The sequence below is a fragment of the Bactrocera oleae genome, chromosome 2 (assembly GCF_042242935.1).
Source record: "Bactrocera oleae isolate idBacOlea1 chromosome 2, idBacOlea1, whole genome shotgun sequence".
NCBI classification, from domain to species: Eukaryota; Metazoa; Arthropoda; class Insecta; order Diptera; family Tephritidae; genus Bactrocera; species Bactrocera oleae.
In genome coordinates, this window is record NC_091536.1 from 31,902,282 (window position 1) to 31,929,313 (window position 27,032).

Genomic DNA, 27,032 nt, shown 5'->3' on the forward strand with positions numbered 1-27,032 from the left:
GGTTTAGTTGCAACAGAAAATCCCGAAAATTGCCAAGAAGCACCATGCTGCTCAAAGGCATTAAAAACCCAAACGCTACAGAGCGACAATCAAACTAGAGTACTACCAGAGAACGTATATCATAGAGAAGGTCCACAGTGCGGCCATTAGCAAAATATTTCATGCTTCGCAGGGGAACTGAAAAAGATGAGCCACATTTGGAAGGGGTACTGAAAACGATGAGCGTGTTTCACCAAATGTCCACAATTAACATCAGGGGACTGAAAAATAGCAGAATTGAGCATTTTCAATGTTAATTGAGAAAAATAATGCTAATTTCAATGTTAAGAAATGTACGCTTACAGATTCGTATATTTACAATGCGCAAACGACTTTTCATATAATTTGAAGATATTCTGCCTATACAGGGTGGCTAACGAATCGTGCTACAAAATTTAACCGCAATAAATTTCTTTTTAGTCAATGCATTACATTCAATTTTGTTATTGTATAGAAAATTTTATTTTATTAAAACAATTAATTATTTTTCCATACTCAACCACGCATATGCGACACCTATTTCGGGATTGCATCAATTATCTATTTAATGGACTGCTTCAGTTCAGTCAGATTTCCGGGTTTGATTTTGTACACCTCTTGCTTGACATAACCCGATAAGAAAAGACGAAGCGGTCCCAAATATTCTTATTCAAATATATATGTATAATTATGTTTGCATGTAAAAAAATATGAAAGTACCCATTATAATTGTTAATTTGTCTATATGCAACGTATGTATGTAAATATGTACACTCATTGTTTCATGCGAAATCTCCGTTGCCACGGACAACCAATGGCCGAAGCTCACGTTTTTTGTTTTCTTGTCAAAGAGTCACTGTGTCGAAGGACTGACGCGACGACAAAGCGTCACAACATTGTGTTGTTGGTAGAAAATCCGAGCTGTGCCGAAAAAATATTAATGAACGGCCGCCGATTGTCACCGCTTCCCTTGCCGCTCTAACAGCTTTGCCCACTAATGATCGTAAATATGTATGTTTATATATGAGCATGCATACATATTGACGCAGATTTTTGTGAGACACGGAAAAATATTTTAAAATTGTAAAATATTTTAAATCGACAAAAGCTTTGTTGCCAGTTTTGTCAATTTTTTCTGTGTTTTGTGGGCTTGCTTGGTTGCAACTTTTCCCTTCCAGAGGGAATATCAGAAATTTGTTTAATTTATGATTTTTAGCTTTTGCCATCGTCGCGAAAAGAAGCTTGTAGGCAAACGCATGCTCGGGGAGATGAGAGGGTGTCTGTTTTTATGAATGAAGCGAGGTTGCTTGTTGAAAGTACGCCTGCGTTCATGAATGAAAATGTTGTTGTTGTGTGATTTACTATAAATTTGGGCTTCGCCTATTGGGCTGACATATTGACTTGTGACGATTGTTGTTTTTGTAGAACAAGTTTGTAGTTTTTGCGAATGTGGGTTTGTGTATCCATTATTTGTGTAGCAATGTCATAAGCACATATGTATGTATGTACATATAGAGCAGTGCGCGCAAATGTTATTACTGATAAATGATAATAACTTGATTTGAATTTGAATTGTACTTACATAAGTACATACATATGTATGTATGTAAGCTTTAAATCATGAAAGGTGTGATTGGCATATATTACTATTTAAATATATTAAGATTTTTAAGATATTATGTTAGTGTGTTATATACTTATGTATGTATATATATAGTAAAACATAGCAGATACATATACATAAGTATGTACTTATATGAAAGCATTTCATATTATCAAACATAAGCAATATTTAAAAAGCAACTATAAAAATATAAGCTAACATGCGGCTGTAATATCAATGCAAACTTCTGAGCATAATTTTCATACAATGCTAAGCTCTGTTCACGCGTCACTGTTAAAATTTCCCCTTCCGAGCCGACTCAAACAAAAAAACCGACTCAAACGCGAAAATAATCCCAAAATCTAACCGGGCGCGATCCTAACAACAAATTTAATATCATACAAATATACATTCGGGCGCGGAGTAACAAAAAAACACCACAAAAAAGCAACACCTAGCACACACAAAATCCAAAGGAAAGGACAAAGGAATTGGAAAGAAGCAGAGAAGCACACATAGACGTACATACACGTAACTATTGTATATACACGTAATACATATATTCCCCAAAAGCCCTTGGAGGAAATCAAAGTGAGCCCATTCGATTCATTTTTCTTATATTTATGCACATACATATATATTTATTGCGAGTTTCAGTTTACATTTGTACAAAAAACTGAAATAAAATACCAAAAAACCGTTCAATATCTTGGTAACGGTTGGCAATTTGGTATAACTTACCAGTTTTAATTGCGGGTTCAAATAACGAAAAACCGTTTATTGTAATATATATGTACAGTCATACACATACATATATACGGCAGATTTATATATGTATATAATATATAATAATTGACTACCTGTACCTGCATTCAAACAAAATATACAAAAAAAAAAAAAATACATACATACAATAACGAAGTTAAACGAAAAAAAAAAATATATATATATACGTACAAAAAGGAGTACATACATTTACTTCTAACGTATATATAACAATTACATATATAAAATTATATACAGCATGCATAATTACGTATACATAGATATGTATTTTTAAATATTAAATATTAATATCGTATATCACATATCGTATTTTACATACATATGTATATATCCTATGCGTCATTTATACATGCAATTAAAAACTTGCATACGTACATACCGTGCTTACGGAAAATTGCGCCATTACTTGCTATTGCCAATTTCTCTCTAGCGCTCTTTTACGATTATACATAATTGGCTTATTTGCATTACATACAGTATACAAATAGCTTACTTATATACCCTATATATGTACATAGGGTGCAACTATAGGAAAACCAATCATTTTGCATAAATTCGGTTCGGTAAATAAAACGCGGATTATTTAATAAAAATCATACTATATTATATAAAAAATACAAAATTTTGAACAATTTACATAAATATTGGTTCAAACTAAATTTATATTTTATATGCAAAGTCCACTTTGGCATATATCCCGCAATACCCCTTGCAGCAAGCAAGCAGGATTATATATATATATATATATATAAAATAAATAAAAAAATTGTCAATAAACTGGTAAATAAAATAAAATTAAAAAAAAATACGAACCGGTATCTATAACAACTAAATCCGGGTATTTTAGTTATTTACTTGAAATTAAGAACCCTAATCCAAAAAAAAAATACTTTTTGCGGTTATACATACAAGTATATACGGAAATTAATATTTATTTGGTTCGAAGTGAAAAACTCTATTCACTAACAATAGCTTTCGTTCACACATTTATATATACGAAGATATTTTCTGAATTATCCATCAGTCGACACTGAGGAATTTTTAATTTATTTCATACAATTTCTAAATGAGCTCAGACTCAAAAGATTCAAAAACAACACAGTCTCTAAAAATACCAAAAATGATTTCGGACAAAAAAAGTCCATGCACACCAGCAGAAGCTACACGCTCCAAGCAAGGTGCGACAAAACAAAAAAGGGGTAGAGACATTTCTTACACAAAATTCATTTCGGAAAGTGACAGTTTAATAAGATACTACACTAGATTCTCATCTTCGCCGATTCAGGACAATTCTGAATCGTTATTAGAAATCAAAAAAGACAATCTTGACAATTTTTGGTCACGTCTCCAAGCTGCATATGACGCAATTGTAGAATCTGACGACTCAGATCTACCAGAAAATTTCAAATCTTCGGCTTACGCCAAATACGAAAACTGCTTAGACCAGTTCGAAGAAACTAAAGCAATGATTTCCGATCAACTTAAGCTAATAAAAGCAATTGCACCTACTCCACATCAGCGAGTAGAGCTGCCACAAGTACAAAGTCAAGAGGCAAGTTCAGGCATCCATCTCAAGGTGCCCGTATGTGACACAGAAATATTTCATGGTGGTTATGAACAATGGCCGTCCTTCCGGGACATGTTTACAGCCGTTTACATGAACCACCCAAAATTATCAAACGCACAAAAATTGTATCACCCCCGATACAAAACAAAAGGTCAAGCAGGCGTAATAGTAAAACAGTTCGCACTAAATGACGATAATTTCAATTTGGCTTGGGAAGCTCTTAAATCAAGATTCGAAAACGAAAGAATATTGGTCGATAAACAAATATCGATATTAATGAACTTGCCAAAAATTCAAAAGGAAACAAGTGAAGAATTTATCAAACTTCAATCCACTGTTTCAAATTGTTTGTCGGTTTTATCGACACAAAATATTCCCACAGACAGCTGGGACCCTATACTGGTAAACATATGCACTGCCGCATTACCAGAAAAATCATTACTTCTATGGGAGCAATCGCTCTCATCACGAAGAAAATGCCCCACGTGGCAACAAATGAAAGATTTCCTAACTACCCAGTACGAAATCGCAGAAAGGGTAGATAAAAAAATGGCAGAACGAAAACCGTTCAACACGACCTAAAAAGAAGCTTCCACAGACCCCAAACTAGTAGCAACAACAATTTAAATAGAAGCTTCTTCAGAAATCAAACGTTCACATCCGAACAGTACAAACAAACGTCATGCGAACTGTGTACAGGGGGGCATAAGCTCAAATTTTGCTAGAAATTCAAAAAAATGAATATTACCGATCGAAACAATTATGTAAGAACAAAAAGACTTTGTACAAATTGCCTATCACATGTACATACACTTAAAGAGTGCGAAAGCAAATTTCATTGCGTTTATTGTCATAAACGACATCACTCAATGCTGCATTACAGCACATTTTCCAGCTTATCCCCAAACAGCAAATATGAAAAGAGCCACGGGTTTAGTTGCAACAGAAAATCCCGAAAATTGCCAAGAAGCACCATGCTGCTCAAAGGCATTAAAAACCCAAACGCTACAGAGCGACAATCAAACTAGAGTACTACCAGAGAACGTATATCATAGAGAAGGTTCACAGTGCGGCCATTAGCAAAACATTTCATGCTTCGCAGGGGAACTGAAAAAGATGAGCGTGTTTCACCACATTTGGAAGGGGTTCTGAAAACGATGAGCGTGTTTCACCAAATGTCCACAATTAACATCAGGGGACTGAAAAATAGCAGAATTCAGCATTTTCAATGTTAATTGAGAAAAATAATGCTAATTTCAATGTTAAGAAATGTACGCTTACAGATTCGTATATTTACAATGCGCAAACGACTTTTCATATAATTTGAAGATATTCTGCCTATACAGGGTGGCTAACGAATCGTGCTACAAAATTTAACCGCAATAAATTTCTTTTTAGTCAATGCATTACATTCAATTTTGTTATTGTATAGAAAATTTTATTTTATTAAAACAATTAATTATTTTTCCATACTCAACCACGCATATGCGACACCTATTTCGGGATTGCATCAATTATCTATTTAATGGACTGCTTCAGTTCAGTCAGATTTCCGGGTTTGATTTTGTACACCTCTTGCTTGACATAACCCGATAAGAAAAGACGAAGCGGTCCCAAATATTCTTATTCAAATATATATGTATAATTATGTTTGCATGTAAAAAAATATGAAAGTACCCATTATAATTGTTAATTTGTCTATATGCAACGTATGTATGTAAATATGTACACTCATTGTTTCATGCGAAATCTCCGTTGCCACGGACAACCAATGGCCGAAGCTCACGTTTTTTGTTTACTTGTCAAAGAGTCACTGTGTCGAAGGACTGACGCGACGACAAAGCGTCACAACATTGTGTTGTTGGTAGAAAATCCGAGCTGTGCCGAAAAAATATTAATGAACGGCCGCCGATTGTCAGCGCTTCCCTTGCCGCTCTAACAGCTTTGCCCACTAATGATCGTAAATATGTATGTTTATATATGAGCATGCATACATATTGACGCAGATTTTTGTGAGACACGGAAAAATATTTTAAAATTGTAAAATATTTTAAATCGACAAAAGCTTTGTTGCCAGTTTTGTCAATTTTTTCTGTGTTTTGTGGGCTTGCTTGGTTGCAACTTTTCCCTTCCAGAGGGAATATCAGAAATTTGTTCAATTTATGATTTTTAGCTTTTGCCATCGTCGCGAAAAGAAGCTTGTAGGCAAACGCATGCTCGGGGAGATGAGAGGGTGTCTGTTTTTATGAATGAAGCGAGGTTGCTTGTTGAAAGTACGCCTGCGTTCATGAATGAAAATGTTGTTGTTGTGTGATTTACTATAAATTTGGGCTTCGCCTATTGGGCTGACATATTGACTTGTGACGATTGTTGTTTTTGTAGAACAAGTTTGTAGTTTTTGCGAATGTGGGTTTGTGTATCCATTATTTGTGTAGCAATGTCATAAGCACATATGTATGTATGTACATATAGAGCAGTGCGCGCAAATGTTATTACTGATATTGGTTATTAAATTGATTTGAATTTGAATTGTACTTACATAAGTACATACATATGTATGTATGTAAGCTTTAAATCATGAAAGGTGTGATTGGCATATATTACTATTTAAATATATTAAGATTTTTAAGATATTATGTTAGTGTGTTATATACTTATGTATGTATATATATAGTAAAACATAGCAGATACATATACATACGTATGTACTTATATGAAAGCATTTCATATTATCAAACATAAGCAATATTTAAAAAGCAACTGTAAATATTCCTTTGAAGTAATATATTTTAACTAAAATGTAATACATTTTTCATGATATAATAGATATTCAGAAAAGGAATTTCATATCTATGAATATGATTGCATATAAACGTATAAAAATATAAGCTAACATGCGGCTGTAATATCAATGCAAACTTCTGAGCATAATTTTAATACAATGCTAAGCTCTGTTCACGCGTCACTGTTAAAATTTCCCCTTCCGAGCCGACTCAAACAAAAAAACCGACTCAAACGCGAAAATAATCCCAAAATCTAACCGGGCGCGATCCTAACAACAAATTTAATATCATACAAATATACATTCGGGCGCGGAGTAACAAAAAAACACCACAAAAAAGCAACACCTAGCACACACAAAATCCAAAGGAAAGGACAAAGGAATTGGAAAGAAGCAGAGAAGCACACATAGACGTACATACACGTAACTATTGTATATACACGTAATACATATATTCCCCAAAAGCCCTTGGAGGAAATCAAAGTGAGTCCATTCGATTCCTTTTTCTTATATTTATGCACATACATATATATTTATTGCGAATTTCAGTTTACATTTGTACAAAAAACTGAAATAAAATACCAAAAAACCGTTCAATATCTTGGTAACGGTTGGCAATTTGGTATAACTTACCGGTTTTAATTGCGGGTTCAAATAACGAAAAACCGTTTATTGTAATATATATGTACAGTCATACACATACATATATACGGCAGATATATATATGTATATAATATATAATAATTGACTACCTGTACCTGCATTCAAACAAAATATACAAAAAAAAAAAAAAATATATACATACAATAAACGAAGTTAAACGAAAACAAGTAAGGAAGGGCTAAGTTCGGATGTAACCGAACATTTTATACTCTCGCAAGGTCAAATGGTATACTCGTTTGAGATTTCTTTGTGGATTGACTGATATTTTCGGTAGAAGGTCAACTATAGGCACTGGGGTCCACATATTTAGTACTTAGGGGTTTGAACAGTTTTGGTTCGATTTAGACAATTTTTGGCCGCAAGGTGGCATACTTTAGTTGCATTATTCACGCAAAGTTTTACCCCGATAAAATCATTTTTACCTGATTTGCATAGTGGAATGTGAAAGAATCAGATGGAATTGAAAATGGTGTTACATGGGAAGTAAGCGTGGTTGTAGTCCGATTTCGCCCATTTTCGCACTATGACATAGAAACATGAAAAGAACGTTATGCACCGAATTTGGTTGAAATCGGTTGAGCAGATCTCAAGATATGGGTTTATGGCTGTGCCACGCCCACTGTCTAATTTTGAACGCGGTTCCTATAAAGTCATCTTATACCATCTCAGAGATAAAATGTAATGTCTCTGGCGTGTTTAGTGCTTGATTTATCGCGCTTTTAGTAGTTTTTAACAGTACCGTTATATGGGGAGTGGGCGGAGTTGCCACCCGATTTCAACTATTTTCACACCGTCAATAGAAGTGCTAAAAACATTTGCTTCCAGTGAATTTTGTTATTATAGCATTAGCGGTTTAGGAGATATGCACATTAAACCTATTAGAGGCGGGACCACGCCCACTTTTAAAAAAAAAATTTTAACTGCAGATGCCCCTCCCTAATGTGATCCTGTGTACCAAATAACAGTCTTGTATCTTATTGCGGAGCTTAGTTATGGCAAGTTATTTGTTTTTGATTAATGGCGTTTTGTGGGCGTGGCAGTGGTCCGATTACGCCCATCTACAATACCAACCGTCTCACGGTACCATGAAACATGTCTACCAAGTTTCATAAAGATATCTCAATTTTTACTCAAGTTAGAGCTTGCACGGACGGACAGACGGACGGACGGACAGACAGTCACCCGGATTTCAACTCGTCTCTTCATCCTGATCATTTATATATATATAACCCTATATCTAACTCGATTAATTTTAGGTGATACAAACAACCGTTAGGTGAACAAAACTATTATACTCTGTAGCAACAGGTTGCGAGAGTATAAAAAAAAATATATATATATACGTACAAAAAGGAGTACATACATTTACTTCTAACGTATATATAACAATTACATATATAAAATTATATACAGCATGCATAATTACGTATACATAGATATGTATTTTTAAATATTAAATATTAATATCGTATATCACATATCGTATTTTACATACATATGTATATATCCTATGCGTCATTTATACATGCAATTAAAAACTTGCATACGTACATACCGTGCTTACGGAAAATTGCGCCATTACTTGCTATTGCCAATTTCTCTCTAGTGCTCTTTTACGATTATACATAATTGGCTTATTTGCATTACATACAGTATACAAATAGCTTACTTATATACCCTATATATGTACATAGGGTACAACTATAGGAAAACCAATCATTTTGCATAAATTCGGTTCGGTAAATAAAACGCGGATTATTTAATAAAAATCATACTATATTATATAAAAAATACAAAATTTTGAACAATATACATAAATATTGGTTCAAACTAAATGTATATTTTATATGCAAAGTCCACTTTGGCATATATCCCGCAATACCCCTTGCAGCAAGCAAGCAGGATTATATATATATATATATATATAAAATAAATAAAAAAATTGTCAATAAACTGGTAAATAAAATAAAATTAAAAAAAAATACGAACCGGTATCTATAACAACTAAATCCGGGTATTTTAGTTATTTACTTGAAATTAAGAACCCTAATCCAAAAAAAAAATACTTTTTGCGGTTATACATACAAGTATATACGGAAATTAATATTTATTTGGTTCGAAGTGAAAAACTCTATTCACTAACAAAAGCTTTCGTTCACACATTTATATATACGAAGATATTTTCTGAATTATCCATCAGTCGACACTGAGGAATTTTTAATTTATTTCATACAATTTCTAAATGAGCTCAGACTCAAAAGATTCAAAAACAACACAGTCTCTAAAAGTACCAAAAATGATTTCGGACAAAAAAAGTCCATGCACACCAGCAGAAGCTACACGCTCCAAGCAAGGTGCGACAAAACAAAAAAGGGGTAGAGACATTTCTTACACAAAATTCATTTCGGAAAGTGACAGTTTAATAAGATACTGCACTAGATTCTCATCTTCGCCGATTCAGGACAATTCTGAATCGTTATTAGAAATCAAAAAAGACAATCTTGACAATTTTTGGTCACGTCTCCAAGCTGCATATGACGCAATTGTAGAATCTGACGACTCAGATCTACCAGAAAATTTCAAATCTTCGGCTTACGCCAAATACGAAAACTGCTTAGACCAGTTCGAAGAAACTAAAGCAATGATTTCCGATCAACTTAAGCTAATAAAAGCAATTGCACCTACTCCACATCAGCGAGTAGAGCTGCCACAAGTACAAAGTCAAGAGGCAAGTTCAGGCATCCATCTCAAGGTGCCCGTATGTGACACAGAAATATTTCATGGTGGTTATGAACAATGGCCGTCCTTCCGGGACATGTTTACAGCCGTTTACATGAACCACCCAAAATTATCAAACGCACAAAAATTGTATCACCCCCGATACAAAACAAAAGGTCAAGCAGGCGTAATAGTAAAACAGTTCGCACTAAATGACGATAATTTCAATTTGGCTTGGGAAGCTCTTAAATCAAGATTCGAAAACGAAAGAATATTGGTCGATAAACAAATATCGATATTAATGAACTTGCCAAAAATTCAAAAGGAAACAAGTGAAGAATTTATCAAACTTCAATCCACTGTTTCAAATTGTTTGTCGGTTTTATCGACACAAAATATTCCCACAGACAGCTGGGACCCTATACTGGTAAACATATGCACTGCCGCATTACCAGAAAAATCATTACTTCTATGGGAGCAATCGCTCTCATCACGAAGAAAATGCCCCACGTGGCAACAAATGAAAGATTTCCTAACTACCCAGTACGAAATCGCAGAAAGGGTAGATAAAAAAATGGGCAGAACGAAAACCGTTCAACACGACCTAAATAGAAGCTTCCACAGACCCCAAGCTAGTAGCAACAACAATTTAAATAGAAGCTTCTTCAGAAATCAAACGTTCACATCCGAACAGTACAAACAAACGTCATGCGAACTGTGTACAGGGGGGCATAAGCTCAAATTTTGCTAGAAATTCAAAAAAATGAATATTACCGATCGAAACAATTATGTAAGAACAAAAAGACTTTGTACAAATTGCCTATCACATGTACATACACTTAAAGAGTGCGAAAGCAAATTTAATTGCGTTTATTGTCATAAACGACATCACTCAATGCTGCATTACAGCACATTTTCCAGCTTATCCCCAAACAGCAAATATGAAAAGAGCCACGGGTTTAGTTGCAACAGAAAATCCCGAAAATTGCCAAGAAGCACCATGCTGCTCAAAGGCATTAAAAACCCAAACGCTACAGAGCGACAATCAAACTAGAGTACTACCAGAGAACGTATATCATAGAGAAGGTTCACAGTGCGGCCATTAGCAAAACATTTCATGCTTCGCAGGGGAACTGAAAAAGATGAGCGTGTTTCACCACATTTGGAAGGGGTTCTGAAAACGATGAGCGTGTTTCACCAAATGTCCACAATTAACATCAGGGGACTGAAAAATAGCAGAATTGAGCATTTTCAATGTTAATTGAGAAAAATAATGCTAATTTCAATGTTAAGAAATGTACGCTTACAGATTCGTATATTTACAATGCGCAAACGACTTTTTATATAATTTGAAGATATTCTGCCTATACAGGGTGGCTAACGAATCGTGCTACAAAATTTAACCGCAATAAATTTCTTTTTAGTCAATGCATTACATTCAATTTTGTTATTGTATAGAAAATTTTATTTTATTAAAACAATTAATTATTTTTCCATACTCAACCACGCATATGCGACACCTATTTCGGGATTGCATCAATTATCTATTTAATGGACTGCTTCAGTTCAGTCAGATTTCCGGGTTTGATTTTGTACACCTCTTGCTTGACATAACCCGATAAGAAAAGACGAAGCGGTCCCAAATATTCTTATTCAAATATATATGTATAATTATGTTTGCATGTAAACAAATATGAAAGTACCCATTATAATTGTTAATTTGTCTATATGCAACGTATGTATGTAAATATATACACTCATTGTTTCATGCGAAATCTCCGTTGCCACGGACAACCAATGGCCGAAGCTCACGTTTTTTGTTTTCTTGTCAAAGAGTCACTGTGTCGAAGGACTGACGCGACGACAAAGCGTCACAACATTGTGTTGTTGGTAGAAAATCCGAGCTGTGCCGAAAAAATATTAATGAACGGCCGCCGATTGTCACCGCTTCCCTTGCCGCTCTAACAGCTTTGCCCACTAATGATCGTAAATATGTATGTTTATATATGAGCATGCATACATATTGACGCAGATTTTTGTGAGACACGGAAAAATATTTTAAAATTGTAAAATATTTTAAATCGACAAAAGCTTTGTTGCCAGTTTTGTCAATTTTTTCTGTGTTTTGTGGGCTTGCTTGGTTGCAACTTTTCCCTTCCAGAGGGAATATCAGAAATTTGTTCAATTTATGATTTTTAGCTTTTGCCATCGTCGCGAAAAGAAGCTTGTAGGCAAACGCATGCTCGGGGAGATGAGAGGGTGTCTGTTTTTATGAATGAAGCGAGGTTGCTTGTTGAAAGTACGCCTGCGTTCATGAATGAAAATGTTGTTGTTGTGTGATTTACTATAAATTTGGGCTTCGCCTATTGGGCTGACATATTGACTTGTGACGATTGTTGTTTTTGTAGAACAAGTTTGTAGTTTTTGCGAATGTGGGTTTGTGTATCCATTATTTGTGTAGCAATGTCATAAGCACATATGTATGTATGTACATATAGAGCAGTGCGCGCAAATGTTATTACTGATAAATGATAATAACTTGATTTGAATTTGAATTGTACTTACATAAGTACATACATATGTATGTATGTAAGCTTTAAATCATGAAAGGTGTGATTGGCATATATTACTATTTAAATATATTAAGATTTTTAAGATATTATGTTAGTGTGTTATATACTTATGTATGTATATATATAGTAAAACATAGCAGATACATATACATACGTATGTACTTATATGAAAGCATTTCATATTATCAAACATAAGCAATATTTAAAAAGCAACTGTAAATATTCCTTTGAAGTAATATATTTTAACTAAAATGTAATACATTTTTCATGATATAATAGATATTCAGAAAAGGAATTTCATATCTATGAATATGATTGCATATAAACGTATAAAAATATAAGCTAACATGCGGCTGTAATATCAATGCAAACTTCTGAGCATAATTTTCATACAATGCTCAGCTCTGTTCACGCGTCACTGTTAAAATTTCCCCTTCCGAGCCGACTCAAACAAAAAAACCGACTCAAACGCGAAAATAATCCCAAAATCTAACCGGGCGCGATCCTAACAACAAATTTAATATCATACAAATATACATTCGGGCGCGGAGTAACAAAAAAACACCACAAAAAAGCAACACCTAGCACACACAAAATCCAAAGGAAAGGACAAAGGAATTGGAAAGAAGCAGAGAAGCACACATAGACGTACATACACGTAACTATTGTATATACACGTAATACATATATTCCCCAAAAGCCCTTGGAGGAAATCAAAGTGAGTCCATTCGATTCCTTTTTCTTATATTTATGCACATACATATATATTTAATGCGAATTTCAGTTTACATTTGTACAAAAAACTGAAATAAAATACCAAAAAACCGTTCAATATCTTGGTAACGGTTGGCAATTTGGTATAACTTACCGGTTTTAATTGCGGGTTCAAATAACGAAAAACCGTTTATTGTAATATATATGTACAGTCATACACATACATATATACGGCAGATTTATATATGTATATAATATATAATAATTGACTACCTGTACCTGCATTCAAACAAAATATACAAAAAAAAAAAAATACATACATACAATAACGAAGTTAAACGAAAAAAAAAAATATATATATATACGTACAAAAAGGAGTACATACATTTACTTCTAACGTATATATAACAATTACATATATAAAATTATATACAGCATGCATAATTACGTATACATAGATATGTATTTTTAAATATTAAATATTAATATCGTATATCACATATCGTATTTTACATACATATGTATATATCCTATGCGTCATTTATACATGCAATTAAAAACTTGCATACGTACATACCGTGCTTACGGAAAATTGCGCCATTACTTGCTATTGCCAATTTCTCTCTAGTGCTCTTTTACGATTATACATAATTGGCTTATTTGCATTACATACAGTATACAAATAGCTTACTTATATACCCTATATATGTACATAGGGTACAACTATAGGAAAACCAATCATTTTGCATAAATTCGGTTCGGTAAATAAAACGCGGATTATTTAATAAAAATCATACTATATTATATAAAAAATACAAAATTTTGAACAATATACATAAATATTGGTTCAAACTAAATTTATATTTTATATGTAAAGTCCACTTTGGCATATATCCCGCAATACCCCTTGCAGCAAGCAAGCAGGATTATATATATATATATATATATAAAATAAATAAAAAAATTGTCAATAAACTGGTAAATAAAATAAAATTTAAAAAAAATACGAACCGGTATCTATAACAACTAAATCCGGGTATTTTAGTTATTTACTTGAAATTAAGAACCCTAATCCAAAAAAAAAATACTTTTTGCGGTTATACATACAAGTATATACGGAAATTAATATTTATTTGGTTCGAGGTGAAAAACTCTATTCACTAACAATAGCTTTCGTTCACACATTTATATATACGAAGATATTTTCTGAATTATCCATCAGTCGACACTGAGGAATTTCTAATTTATTTCATACAATTTCTAAATGAGCTCAGACTCAAAAGATTCAAAAACAACACAGTCTCTAAAAGTACCAAAAATGATTTCGGACGAAAAAAGTCCATGCACACCAGCAGAAGCTACACGCTCCAAGCAAGGTGCGACAAAACAAAAAAGGGGTAGAGACATTTCTTACACAAAATTCATTTCGGAAAGTGACAGTTTAATAAGATACTGCACTAGATTCTCATCTTCGCCGATTCAGGACAATTCTGAGTCGTTATTAGAAATCAAAAAAGACAATCTTGACAATTTTTGGTCACGTCTCCAAGCTGCATATGACGCAATTGTAGAATCTGACGACTCAGATCTACCAGAAAATTTCAAATCTTCGGCTTACGCCAAATACGAAAACTGCTTAGACCAGTTCGAAGAAACTAAAGCAATGATTTCCGATCAACTTAAGCTAATAAAAGCAATTGCACCTACTCCACATCAGCGAGTAGAGCTGCCACAAGTACAAAGTCAAGAGGCAAGTTCAGGCATCCATCTCAAGGTGCCCGTATGTGACACAGAAATATTTCATGGTGGTTATGAACAATGGCCGTCCTTCCGGGACATGTTTACAGCCGTTTACATGAACCACCCAAAATTATCAAACGCACAAAAATTGTATCACCCCCGATACAAAACAAAAGGTCAAGCAGGCGTAATAGTAAAACAGTTCGCACTAAATGACGATAATTTCAATTTGGCTTGGGAAGCTCTTAAATCAAGATTCGAAAACGAAAGAATATTGGTCGATAAACAAATATCGATATTAATGAACTTGCCAAAAATTCAAAAGGAAACAAGTGAAGAATTTATCAAACTTCAATCCACTGTTTCAAATTGTTTGTCGGTTTTATCGACACAAAATATTCCCACAGACAGCTGGGACCCTATACTGGTAAACATATGCACTGCCGCATTACCAGAAAAATCATTACTTCTATGGGAGCAATCGCTCTCATCACGAAGAAAATGCCCCACGTGGCAACAAATGAAAGATTTCCTAACTACCCAGTACGAAATCGCAGAAAGGGTAGATAAAAAAATGGGCAGAACGAAAACCGTTCAACACGACCTAAATAGAAGCTTCCACAGACCCCAAGCCAGTAGCAACAACAATTTAAATAGAAGCTTCTTCAGAAATTAAACGTTCACATCCGAACAGTACAAACAAACGTCATGCGAACTGTGTACAGGGGGCATAAGCTCAAATTTTGCGAGAAATTCAAAAAAATGAATATTACGGATCGAAACAATTATGTAAGAACAAAAAGACTTTGTACAAATTGCCTATCACATGTACATACACTTAAAGAGTGCGAAAGCAAATTTCATTGCGTTTATTGTCATAAACGACATCACTCAATGCTGCATTACAGCTCATTTTCCAGCTTATCCCCAAACAGCAAATATGAAAAGAGCCACGGGTTTAGTTGCAACAGAAAATCCCGAAAATTGCCAAGAAGCACCATGCTGCTCAAAGGCATTAAAAACCCAAACGCTACAGAGCGACAATCAAACTAGAGTACTACCAGAGAACGTATATCATAGAGAAGGTTCACAGTGCGGCCATTAGCAAAATATTTCATGCTTCGCAGGGGAACTGAAAAAGATGAGCGTGTTTCACCACATTTGGAAGGGGTTCTGAAAACGATGAGCGTGTTTCACCAAATGTTCACAATTAACATCAGGGGACTGAAAAATAGCAGAATTGAGCATTTTCAATGTTAATTGAGAAAAATAATGCTAATTTCAATGTTAAGAAATGTACGCTTACAGATTCGTATATTTACATTGCGCAAACGACTTTTCATATAATTTGAAGATATTCTGCCTATACAGGGTGGCTAACGAATCGTGCTACAAAATTTAACCGCAATAAATTTCTTTTTAGTCAATGCATTACATTCAATTTTGTTATTGTATAGAAAATTTTATTTTATTAAAACAATTAATTATTTTTCCATACTCAACCACGCATATGCGACACCTAATTCGGGATTGCATCAATTATCTATTTAATGGACTGCTTCAGTTCAGTCAGATTTCTGGGATTGATTTTGTACACCTCTTGCTTGACATAACCCGATAAGAAAAGACGAAGCGGTCCCAAATATTCTTATTCAAATATATATGTATAATTATGTTTGCATGTAAACAAATATGAAAGTACCCATTATAATTGTTAATTTGTCTATATGCAACGTATGTATGTAAATATGTACACTCATTGTTTCATGCGAAATATCCGTTGCCACGGACAACCAATGGCCGAAGCTCACGTTTTTTGTTTTCTTGTCAAAGAGTCACTGTGTCGAAGGACTGACGCGACGACAAAGCGTCACAACATTGTGTTGTTGGTAGAAAATCCGAGCTGTGCCGAAAAAATATTAATGAACGGCCGCCGATTGTCACCGCTTCCCTTGCCGCTCTAACAGCTTTGCCCACTAATGATCGTAAATATGTATGTTTATATATGAGCATGCATACATATTGACGCAGATTTTTGTGAGACACGGAAAAATATTTTAAAATTGTAAAATATTTTAAATCGACAAAAGCTTTGTTGCCAGTTTTGTCAATTTTTTCTGTGTTTTGTGGGCTTGCTTGGTTGCAACTTTTCCCTTCCAGAGGGAATATCAGAAATTTGTTCAATTTATGATTTTTAGCTTTTGCCATCGTCGCGAAAAGAAGCTTGTAGGCAAACGCATGCTCGGGGAGATGAGAGGATGTCTGTTTTTATGAATGAAGCGAGGTTGCTTGTTGAAAGTACGCCTGCGTTCATGAATGAAAATGTTGTTGTTGTGTGATTTACTATAAATTTGGGCTTCGCCTATTGGGCTGACATATTGACTTGTGACGATTGTTGTTTTTGTAGAACAAGTTTGTAGTTTTTGCGAATGTGGGTTTGTGTATCCATTATTTGTGTAGCAATGTCATAAGCACATATGTATGTATGTACATATAGAGCAGTGCGCGCAAATGTTATTACTGATAAATGATAATAACTTGATTTGAATTTGAATTGTACTTACATAAGTACATACATATGTATGTATGTAAGCTTTAAATCATGAAAGGTGTGATTGGCATATATTACTATTTAAATATATTAAGATTTTTAAGATATTATGTTAGTGTGTTATATACTTATGTATGTATATATATAGTAAAACATAGCAGATACATATACATACGTATGTACTTATATGAAAGCATTTCATATTATCAAACATAAGCAATATTTAAAAAGCAACTGTAAATATTCCTTTGAAGTAATATATTTTAACTAAAATGTAATACATTTTTCATGATATAATAGATATTCAGAAAAGGAATTTCATATCTATGAATATGATTGCATATAAACGTATAAAAATATAAGCTAACATGCGGCTGTAATATCAATGCAAACTTCTGAGCATAATTTTCATACAATGCTCAGCTCTGTTCACGCGTCACTGTTAAAATTTCCCCTTCCGAGCCGACTGTGGTGAAACACGCTCATCGCATTTTGTTAGGTTTTGACAATTCACACGCTGGTCCGTAGTTGGACCTTCTCTGTATTTTACGTTCTCTGGTACTACTACCCACAGACGTCGTCTCCATCGAACACCGAGGAGAACTGTTTAAACTTAAGGCCTTAATAGACCAAGGATCACAACGATCTTTCATAGCGTCTAGGGCTCAAAATAGGCTACAACTGCCAACAAAACTAGCCAATTTTGAAATCACGGGAATGGGCGGAAGAGTAGTCCAAAACTCAAATAAAATCTGTCCCATTACCCTAATTTCCCCCCAAGCGGATAAGCACATACAAGCAGAAGCTATAGTCTTACCGCAACTTACAAATATGCTTCCAAGCTATCACATAAATAGCAAGCATTGGCAAAAGGTTTCCCACCTAAAGCTAGCAGATCCCAACTGCAACACTCCCACTCAAATAGACCTTCTATTAGGCAGCGATCTCATACCACAGATAATACTCGAAGGTATTGAGAAAATTTCAAATACACTTCTGGCACAAAATACTTTTCTTGGGTGGATCCTAAGTGGACTAGTTTCGGAACCAGTTACCACCATGACCACTCAGGTTGAGGAAATCTCAAACGAATACCTCAATTCACAATTGAACAAATTTTGGGAGTTAGAAGAACTCCCCCCCCCCATATCAATCACAACCCCTGAAGATCAGTATTGTGAAGACTTTTACAAAGCCACAACTACTAGATCTGATAATGGTCGGTACGTCGTACGAATTCCACTAAAACAACAATTTCCTAACACACTCGCCCTAGGTCACTCTCGCACCTCTGCAATACAGCAGTTTTTAAGTATGGAAAGAAACTTACTTAAAAAAGGTGAGCTTAAGCCAGAGTAGGATGGCGTGTTAGAAGAATACCTCCATTTAGATCACATGGAGGAAGTAAGCCCATGCGAAAAGATCATAAATGGCAAATATTACTCATTTTACTTGCCTCATCACGCAGTAGCAAAGCCAGATAAAAAACAACTAAAGTAAGAGTTGTCTTTAATGCATCAAGATCTACTAGCTCGGGGAATTCCCTACATGATATTCTATTTACGGGACCCACGCTCCAACCAGATTTAATGCTACTCATTTTAAATTGGCGTATATTCAAATACGTATTTAACGGAGACGTCGAAAAAATTTATAGACAAATAGTAGTACATAAAGACGATCAATATTTTCAGCGAATTATTTTCCGAAAATCTTCCAATAGTCCACTTCGCGACTTTAAATTGAAAACAGTTACCTTTGGCGTCAACTGTGCTCCATATTTAGCCATTCGAACACTGCACGAATTGGCAGAAAACACCAAGTCAGAATTTCCTCTGGCTACCCAGGTGTTAAAAACACAAACGTATGTAGACGATATCCTGTCTGGAAGTCACAGTCTTCCACAAGCATACGAGTCACTAGCACAAGTGACACAAGCCCTCAAAACCGCAGGGTTTCCGTTAAAAAAGATAACGGCGAACCACCCTAATATCTTAAAGGACATACCTAAAGAAAATCTGTTGGATACTAATTTCCTTAAATTTGAAAAGGAAAGTACAACAAAAACTCTGGGGGTCCAATCGAATGCGATATCTGACCAGTTTTCATACACTACAGAGTCAATATCTGCATTATCCGCCATAACGAAGCGACAAATTCTATCCTCTGTGGCGAAACTTTTCGACCCCGCAGGATGGCTTTCGCCAGTTATGCTACAAGCTAAAATTCTAATACAAGAATTATGGCTAGATGGAAGCGACTGGGACGAACAAGTAAAACCACTTCGTTTAGAAAAGTGGTCCCAGTTTGCGAACAATCTAAACGATATCTCACAGATACAAATCCCACGATGGGTAAATCATGCCCCAGAGCACAAAGTCGAACTACACGGCTTCTGTGACGCTTCTGAAAAGGCATATTGCGCAACTATATATGTTCGCATACAAAGCGACTTTGCGACCACAAGCCACTTGCTAGCAGAAAAAGCAAAAGTAGCTCCGTTAAAAACAATAAGTCTGCTACGACTTGAATTGTGTGGCGCGCTACTACTCGCAAAATTAGCTTCTATGGTGCAGACCCATTTAAACATGAAGAAACATAGATTGTATCTCTGGTCCGATTCTGAAATTGTTCTAGCCTGGTTGGATAAACCACCACATGCATGGAAGACGTACATTGCTAATCGAACGTCTCAAATACTTGACCTAGTAGGATCAGCCACTTGGCGACATGTGACCAGTGCTGATAATCCAGCTGATCTAGGTACAAGAGGGTGCAAACCCCTGCATCTTGCCACCAACACACTCTGGTGGAATGGCCCCCGCTGTTAACAGAATCTCCCGATTCTTGGCCACAAGCGCCCATACGCAATATAATTGCCCCAGAAAGTCAAAAAATCGTCTCTTTTCATGCAACATCGGATGATACTGACATCCTTGAGCGATTCTCATCGTTCCCCCGAGCCCTCAGAGTAGTTGCCTACATGATCAAATTTATAGAGCAGCTCAAAACTAAAGTTAACGGAACACCTCCTATATACCCCCAATGCGATACATTAACGCACCTACACTTACAAAAAGCAAAAGGCGCTCTTATCGCATCTACTCAAGCGCGATACTTCAGCCGAGAAATATCATTGCTAAAAGATTCGAAGCGAATCGATAAAAAGAGCTCACTTTTAGTATTAAATCCATTTCTGGACACAAAGGGTTTGCTTCGTGCGAATGGTCGGCTTGTCAACTCCAGCCTGACATACAACGAACGACACCCCATAATCATACCAGAAAAAGCACGGCTTGCCACATTATATCTGCATTATGTCCACATACTGATGCTACACGCCGAGCACCGCCTCATGCAACAAAGAGTCCGCCAAGAGTTTTATATTCCCCGTCTTAAGCCTCAAATATAGAAGTGCATTTACATGTGCAAAGTTTGCACAACGTACAAGCAAAAAATGCGAACGCAGATAATGGCAGCACTTCCACCTGAACGCTGCAACTTTGCTCTGCCCTTCACAACAACAGGTGTCGATTTTGCTGGGCCTTTCCAGATAAAGGCTTCAATGTTAAGGTCTCCCACTTTAATGAAAGGCTATGTGGCAGTTTTTGTTTGTTTTACAACAAAAGCTGTTCACCTTGAGCTATGTACAAATCTGACGACAGAGGCTTTTCTCGCGGCATTCGCTCGCTTCGTCGGACGGCGTGGTTTTCCCTCAAAAATAATGAGTGACAACGGCAAAATGTTTATTGGAGCCAAAAGAGCCACTGAGAAGCAATTTGTGGACTTTATCAAACAAGTCTCACCTGAGATTGTACAGAAGTACGCACTCCAAGGCATTAATTGGCAGTTTATCCCCCAAGCGCTCCTCATATGGGTGGTTTATGGGAATCAGCTGTAAAACGCTTCAAATCCCACTTCAAAAAAGTAGCTGGAAACTACAAGTTTAATTATGAAGAATTCTCGACCTTATTAATTCAAATTGCCGTACTCAATTCACGGCCAATTACAATCCTCTCGCAAGATCCCTCCGATTTCACCGCCCTAACTCCTGGGCATTTTCTCAAAGGAGCACCCATTCTGGCCATACCTGAGCCAGACGTGGAGTAGCTATCCTTATTAAACCGATAGGAAAGAATCAAAATTCTCCATCACAATTTTAGCCGCCGATGGAAAGAAGATTATCTAAAGGACGTCCACAAGAGGTACCGCTGGAAAGCTCCAGAAAAACGACGAAGCTTGGAGATTGCGTGCTAGTACACGATGATTGTCTCCTCCCTACCGAATGGCGGCTTGGCCGCATAGAAAACCTTCACCATGGTTCCGACGGTCACATCCGAGTAGTCGATCTCCGTACGCAAACCGGAACATTATGCTTTTTACCCACAGCCGATAATACCGAACAAACGTAAATAATAACCCGATAAGAACCAAAAACCGCTAAAATTAATAAATCAAAAAAAAAAACAAAAACCTAAATCCGGTAAAAGGTCGATCGAACAAACGACCCATTTATGCCACTTAACGTGGTCCAAATTTCCAACTCAATCATGCGACAAACTTATAATCTAAATAACTTTTTTCCCATATAGATCATTATGGACGGAAATGCACCAACACCAACGTTAGCAATACGTTCGGCCGTTAATGTACCACGCCCTGGGGCAAATCCTGCACCCCGAACTACGGCTACCAAGCCCCTCCAATCGCTCCTCGTAGTGGCACGCGGCCACTACCCCCGTCAACATCGCTGTCCGCGGAGCAGCACCGCCTCCGATGCCCGCTATGTCGTCGCCCACATCGGTTGCAACATTGCGGCATATTTAAAGGTATGCCACCAGTCCAACGACAGCAAATCGCCCAGGCACATGGACACTGCCTGAATTGTCTGGCGCACACCCATGCAACAACCGCATGTGAGTCAAGGGGGCTATGTCAGATGTGCGGTGAGCAACATCACACACTCCTTCACCGTACCGCGAGGCGCGACAATGGTCGACTAACTGCCTCCCGCCGCCGTGGCGTAGTCAGGCGACTCCCACGGCAGGCATCAGCACGACCCCGCCGATCGGCACCCCCTCCGGAGCCGCGTTCTTGGCGCCCACGCAACGACGCAATTACGCGCCGTAGTCAGCTTCGGTCACAACCCCGCCGTGCCACTGGGCTGAGCAGCGTCGTCTACACGCTGCAACAACTTCAGCGTCTGCTAGGTTAATATTCGCCTAGGGGGGCCGGGATGGCTAAATGAGCCTACGTTGTCCCGAAAACTTACACCAACACACCTCACACATCACTGACACGCAACATTCACCACATCACCTCTCGCAACATTCACCACCTCACCTCACGCAACATACACCTCACACAACGACGTGATACTAGAATCGGCTGACCTCTTCTTCGTATTGAACTCGCAGCGAACACACCGTCATCCGTGGATTCCCGTCCTCGGTCGAAAAAGTGCAATCGTGTCACATCAGCGGATCTAATCCGATCAAGTTAAATTTCTATACATAATCAAAAACATTTACATACATTTTTTTTTCTCTGCGCTGCGCAAGTGATTGTGGTATTAAGGGAGTGATTAAAACCCGTAATTTCATTTATAAATAAAATTATAATTGTACTAAAAGCGAAAGGTGGTAAGTGTGTAAGTTTTTCTTTAAAAAGTTGGAAAAGAATTATTAGTTCGAAAAGAATTTAATAAGATATCTTAGCAAAATTAAGGGAACTTATATCATTGGATATACAGTAGTTTAATGGTCAACCAATCTGTGAAATATTTTTTTGAAATTAAGTAGGCAAGTTTTCTTAAAAATAATGGGGTTAAGCGCTGAAAATGAATGAAATTGGCTAGGCATTGGTCTAAACTTTATATCCTTAATATAGTGATTTTCTTCCTCTCGTTGATGTTTGTCTTATATACCCCAGATATTATATTTAGCTCCTTTAGTTGAACTTATTTCACATACACAGGATCTACCAATAGGATTGATCTGATTTTGACAGCTCGTGGCAGACATGTTTGTTTACGGAATTATGTCAAGTTTTGTCAGTGTGTTCATTAAGGCTGGCCTTTTCTTCACGTTTCACCTTTGTACGACGTTTGGAAATTGCCTACGATTATTGCCCAGATTCAAAAAATAATTTTTTCATCAATAATCATCTTCAGGAAACGCAATTGCATCGCCAAAAATTGACCGTCTGGTGTGGATTATAAAAAGGCGGCATCCTCGGGCGAAAAGCTGCTCCGCGTCGTCGAAAATTGGCGTTAATGCGTGGAGGTATGTAAGCTGAGGTGGTTATTTGGCCGACATTTTGTTTAAATCATAAATGGCATACTTTTATCAGGGTAACAAAAACAACAGAACCCATTTTGACCAAACTTTAATGCTTTATATCGTTTTGTCATTGACTTAATTAGGAGATTTTATTATAAGGATCTCAAACACCAAGCAAAATGTGGTAATGAAACTATGTGAGTATATATATAATATAAGATACCAAATATGACACGTTTCTTGGTACCGTAAGACGGTTGGTATTGTAGATGGGCGTATTCGGACCACAAAATGCCATTAATCAAAATCAACTAAATTGCCATAACTAAGCTCCACAATACAAGTAAGATACAAGACTTATTTGGTATACAGGATCACATTAGGAAGGGGCATCTGCAGTTTAATTTTTTTTTAAAAGGTAGGTGTAGTCACGCCTAAACCGCTAAAGCTATAATAACAAAATTCACTGAGAACAAATATTTTTAGCACTTCTATCGGCAGTGTGAAAATGGATGAAATCGGGTGACAACCCCGCCCACTCCCTATATAACGGTACTAACAGTTCGTTCAAAATTATACAGTGGGCGTGGCCGACCACCTTTAGGTTAAAACCCATATCTTGGGATCGGTGCATAACATTCTATACGGTACCAAATGGGCGAAATCGGATTACAACCACGCCTATTTCCCATATAACACCATTTTAAATTCCTGCTGATTCTTTTACTTCCCACTATGTAATGTACTCAAGTAAAAATGTTTGTATCAGGGTAAAACTTTGCGTGAATAATGTGTTTAAAATATGCCACCTTGCGATCAAAAATTGTCTAAATCGACCCAAAACTGTTTAAGCCCCTAGGTACTGAATATGTGGACCCCAATGCCTATAGTTGACTTTTTACCGAAAATATGTGCCAATATGTAAGATATATAATTGAAATTCATATAATAAAATAAATAAAAGAAACTCTCGATAAAAGTATGTTTGTGTGTCAAAAATGGGTTGAATCGGATCAATACTTCCTTTAATATTATATATTGTACAATTTTACCAACACCTGACGTAAGTTCCCTTGCAAGTTGCGAGAGTATAAAATGTTCGGTTACACCCGAACTTAGAACTTCGTTACTTGTTTAATATGAAGTTTTGCCAGCACCTGAATGTATTTCCCCGAATTTGAGCCTTGCAAGTTTCAAGAGTATGAAATGCTTGGTTACACCCGAACTAAGCCTTCTTTACTTGTTTTTTTTTATTTCAAGATTGAATACTTCTCTCAAGTGTTAATAAGTGGAGGAGACTCCTCTTTCTTAATATCTGTATTGAGGTCTTTAGAAGAAATAACATGTATTCGCTAGTACATTTCTCGATAATGGAAAATTGGTACTGAAGACGTAGAAAGTGGAGCTAAACTAAAAGTCAAAAAATTCAAGATAACACCAAATGTGCATGTAGCATAAATGTTTATATTAGGTTCGTTCCGTTTTTATCTAAGAGATGGCGTTATTGTCCATAGTACTAGTGTTACGTGTCGCATCATGTCATACTATACGGCGCTGAAAACGTGTTTATTCGCGCTAAAAGTTTGTCTTTGACAGTTTTTCGATTGATTTACTCAGTTCGTTGTGAGCGCTCGTCAAAGATGGACACCAGCAAAGAAAAAATTCGCTATATTTTACAATTTTTCAAAGCGAAAAAGCAGCCAAAGCGGCTGAAAACATTAATTTAGTTTATGGGCCCGATACTGTAAACGAACTTGTAGCACAAAAGTGATTTGCTAGGTTCCGTTCCGGAAATTTCGATGTCAAAGATGCACCACGCGTCAAGAGGCGTGTCGTCGAAAATTGCGATAAAATCATGGAAATAGTGGAAACAGACCGTCACGTGAGCACGGTTAATTGCTGAGGAACTAAATATAAGCCAGAAAACCGTTTGGAACCATTTGTATAATCTTGGATTCAAAAAGGAACTCGATGGTTGGGTGTCACACGAACTAGCTCAAAAAAGGTTTTGCTGTGTGTTTGGTGGGATGTGCAAGGAATCATCTACTGCGAGCTGCACCCCTATGGCCAAACGCTCAACTCGGCCCTCTACTGCCAACAACTGGACCGCTTGAAGGCAGCACTCATCCAGAAGAGGCCATCTTTAATCAACAGAAGCCGAATTGTGTTCCATCAGGACAACGCCAGGCCACACACGTCTTTGGTGACTCGCCAGAAGCTCCTGGAGCTCGGATGGGAGGTTCTAATGCACCCACCTTATAGTCCGGACCTGGCACCAAGTGATTACCATCTTTTCCTGTCCATGGCGAACGCGCTTAATGGTGAGAAGTTGGCCTCCAGAGAGGCCTGTGAAAATTGGCTCTCCGAGATTTTTGGCAATAGGGACGCAGTCTTCTACTAGAGGGGTATAATGAAGTTGGCATCTCGTTGGCAACAAGTTTGCGAACAAAACGGCGCATATTCGACTTAAACCGGACAAATGTACACAAAGTTATCATCGTTTGAAAAATCAATAAAAAACCGAATGAACTTTTTACTTTACAATATTTGCTAGAAAAACAAGCAAGAGGGCTAAGTTCGGGTATGACCGAACATTTGATATAAAATTTATATTAAACAAGTAAGGAAGCACAGCTTCGGGTGTAACCGAACATTTTATTCTCTCGCAATTTGAAAATATCAAAGGCGGGGATATACTTTCAGGTGTTGCAAATATTTATATTGAACACGTAAGGAAGGGCTTAGTTCGTGTGTAGCCGAACATTTCAAACTCTTGCAAAATCAACCCTTGGAATACCTTCAAGTGTCACTAGAGTCACTAGCACAAGTGACACAAGCCCTCAAAACCGCAGGGTTTCCGTTAAAAAAGATAACGGCGAACCACCCTAATATCTTAAAGGACATACCTAAAGAAAATCTGTTGGATACTAATTTCCTTAAATTTGAAAAGGAAAGTACAACAAAAACTCTGGGGGTCCAATCGAATGCGATATCTGACCAGTTTTCATACACTACAGAGTCAATATCTGCATTATC

The 27,032-nt window shown here is 36.5% G+C and overlaps 1 protein-coding gene and 1 pseudogene across 2 annotated transcripts in view; one reads left to right on the forward strand and one right to left on the reverse strand.

Annotated features, from left to right (window-relative positions):
• LOC138855683 (gustatory and odorant receptor 22-like) overlaps positions 1-27,032 on the reverse strand; it is a 1,003,612-nt gene that overhangs the window by 726,187 nt on the left and 250,393 nt on the right. The gene's annotated exons all lie outside the window — the stretch shown is intronic.
• On the forward strand, positions 22,314-22,930 carry LOC138858104 (uncharacterized; annotated as a pseudogene).